A 3679-nucleotide genomic window follows, 5' to 3' on the forward strand; every position below is an offset into this window, starting at 1 on the left:
TTTGTTGGAGGTAGTGGGACCTGGGAACTTGAGATGCAGCCCAACATGTAGCCCCTCGCCTGCCCTATCCGTTGCTGTGTCATTCCTATCACTTTCTTGAATTGCCCAGATTTTTACAAATGGAAACCTTAGCGTGCATCGGCGATATACAAAAATGCTCGGGTCGCCCCTTTACTTCAATGGGGTTCGTTACTCGAAAAGAACCCTCGAGCATCGCGAAAATTTTGTCCCGAGTAACGAGCACCCGAGCATTTTGGTGCTCGCTCATCTCTAGTAACTACCCACTACAGTTTTTTTCACTGCGAAATTCCCAGCGTTTTTTTTTTATGCAGGGGTCTATGGGACTTGTAATGTTACAAGTCCCATAGCCCATAGACCCCTGCAGAAAAAAAAAAAAAAGCTTTCTTTATTCCTTGAGTATCACAAAGAGTATGCGACGTTTCAATCCTTTATATGGGTCTCGTTTGTTTGCCCAGTCTGAGGCCGTATTTAAACTGGCGATTTCCTCGCGCAAGTTCCGTACGATTGCGATATGGATGGAACTCACATGAGAAAAATCACCCATTAGTTTCTGTTGGATCCAGATTCTGAGATAGAAAAATTTTAGCATGTTCTATTTTTGGGGCAATATCGCCCATTATTTTTAATGAGAGAAAAAAAAAATAAAAAAAATCGCATTGCACATGGATGTGATTTAAAAAAAAATTCTTCCTATTGAAACAACATGCAAATTTCATGCACATGTAAAATGTACGTGAAAATCGCAGGTTTTTAAAACGTATTGCAATTACTAGTTAATTTGCATGTTTACGAGTTTCTCAGATGGACATCGTGCTTGATTGTGTAAATGTGGCCTAACCAGTAGACATTGTTAGTAAATCTGCGCAATAGTTTTTGGGTTTTTTTTTGCAAGGATGGTGCCTTTCTATCCAAGACTGACAGGGATTGAAGCAAAGAGGTCTCAGATATTGACCCCTAGGTTTCTGTCCTGTTGCATCATGCTTTCCATCCCTGTGCAGTTTTCTGCATAAGAGCAAGATAGCAGGAATGGAAGCTCAAGGGTGCTTCCACATGGGTGGAAATACATGAAACCACCCTTAAGCCTTTAGGCTTCTTTCACATGAGTGCATATCGGCCGACCTTTTTCACGGCCGGCCAATATGTGCTGTGATCTGATGCATTGGATTCCAATGCATCAGATCACATGGCAGTATTCCTGAGACGTAAAAGCGCCCAGCCAGCCCAATATAGCGACAGGCGTTTTTACGTTGGGCCCAAAAGCTGGTCCTGCAACTATCTTTTGGGCTGGGAATACATCGGGAGCCCATAGCAACGGCTGCATGTAGGAGGAAGTTTAGCAGCGTGGCTGCTAAACACCCTTCCTCTGCTCCCTTCCCGCCTTCCCCCTCCTCCCCTTCTCCCCCCTCCTCCTCCCCTCCCCCCTCGCCCCTCCCCCCTCGCCCCACCCCCCCTCTTCCCTCCCCCCCTCCCCCTCCTCCCCCCCTTCCTGTGCAGGCTCACCTGTCCTCTATTCCCCACTGGCTCTCTGCAATGGGATGGGGCAGAAAACTACAGATTCTAAATCCGCAGCATGCCTATTTATGTTGCCAATTTCAACCCTTTTCCCACAAGGGTTAAAATCAGCAGCAAATCAGCTTCAAAAACCATGGCCGAATTCACAGCCTTAGAGCTCTTTCCCACGAGCACATAAATGGCGATGGCGTTTTTACGCTTTCACGCCTGCTCCGTATATGCGCCTGATTGGGCGTTTTCCGCGATCATGTCCAGCATTTTCTCGTCCATTCATTTTTAGCGAAAAAATACGTCACACCCCGGAAAACCCTTGCTCTGCTAAAATCCTCAGGATGCCTTCCAATGCCTATATAGAGGCACCTGTAAGCTTTTTGCAGAGTTGCACGCTGCAAAAATGCCTCCCCTCCCTTCTCGTTCCCTGCTCCCATAGGAGTCTATGGGACCCGCCAGCGTATATTGGCCAAAACATAGTTCCAGAACTATGTTTTGGCTGAGTGTATATGTGCCAGCCGCGTATATGTTCTATTTTTCACGCTGCTGACGTATTTATGCTGCATTGGAAACTGATGCTTTACATGGGTACCGTATATGTGCCCGGGCATGAAAACGCGCCGTATATGTGCTTGTGGGAATAAAGCCTTAGGTGCAGGTTTGCCTTTTTCCAGCCTATTTCCTGCAGGGTTCTCCACCGCGGAAAGCCCGTAGCGGTTACACTCTGTGGGAAGTCCCCCCTCGGGGATGTTCACATGTTGTGGATTCTTTGTGGATTTTCTGCAGTAGAAAATCTCCAGTAAATTCACAATGGAAAATCAGCATCAAATGGTGCAGATTTGCCACAGATTGCATTGAGCGGGCTACATAGGCATGCACTAAGTAGTCTTCTCATGCCATCAGCACAAAACCTGGCCTCCTGGCTGCTAACTATACATAATCTTTATAACTTAGTTAAGAAGGATTAGTGCCTTAACATCAGTAAATATCCACCAATCATACAATTCCAGGCGTCAGTCTAAGGGGCATCCTTCCCTGTCAGACTCGTGGCTCTCATATAGCCATCAGGAGCTCTGCGGTAGACCAAGACTTGGTCTGTAATGGACCCCAAATGGACACAGAATTGAGAAGTTTAATATCTTTTCTCTGTTAGAGACACTCTCTGGCAAGTGTCTACTAATTAATAGGCAGAAACATGCTTTTTCTGTCAAAGTTCTCATCGTGAAAGCTGCCAATAAGCCCCCTAATGGCCATCTTTGGTACTGTATTCCTACTAAGTGCAACTAAGTAGTCCGTCGGAAGTGTTCAGCAGCGGGTTTGACAGCTGACACCAAGGGAACGACGGGGAAGATAATTATAAAATGTACATCCATGGACTCAGAGTGTTAGCTACTTTCAGCCAATAAGCTTAGTTTAGGTGGCTCAAAGCAGTTGACAGATTTTCTTTAAACTAAGTCTGCCGCAATGTCTTGACTGTCTTGAGGAAAGCAAGGGATTGGGAGCTCTGTAGCAAAACCTAGAATTTACATGGTATATTCGAAAGGCTCTGTTTATATCTACACTATGTCTTCCATTTATAACACCCCAGCTTAGTTCTGTATCTTTCGTACCTTCATTGTCCCTTAGCCTCCTACCGGAATTGATAAGTGCCGCTGACCAAGGTGTGAACCGAGCTTTAAGATGTCTCCTATGATTTTCATTTTCATAAAGTCTGTCTTTTCAAATTCGCATACAAATCTCCCCACGTTTGCTTAAATAACTGTGAAAAATAAAGGGAACCTGCCACGTGCCACGTGCTTTTGGAAGCATTGACAAACTGATCCATTATTAATAAAGTGTATGTTTGACGAAGGATTACTTGGGTCTTCTCCAAATAAATGAGGAGATTGATAATCACTAGGCTGAAACAGCTGAGCTGTGCGTATAGTGTGTGCACAAAATTAATGTCAGCCTAATCTGAATAAGCTATTCTTATCCAGGCATCCGTGAAAAGTCTTGTAGACTATGCTGCGAATGTTCTCCTTCTGAGAAAATTCAGATAATAGCAATTTCTGTATGTTAAGTGAAATTGCTGCTGATCGCCTTTGATAAAAATTTCTGATACTTCCAATGTCATACTAGAGTGCCTAAGGCTCACCCAGCGGCGTAGCTAAAA

Source organism: Eleutherodactylus coqui, chromosome 6 (assembly GCF_035609145.1).
Source record: "Eleutherodactylus coqui strain aEleCoq1 chromosome 6, aEleCoq1.hap1, whole genome shotgun sequence".
Lineage (NCBI taxonomy): Eukaryota > Metazoa > Chordata > Amphibia > Anura > Eleutherodactylidae > Eleutherodactylus > Eleutherodactylus coqui.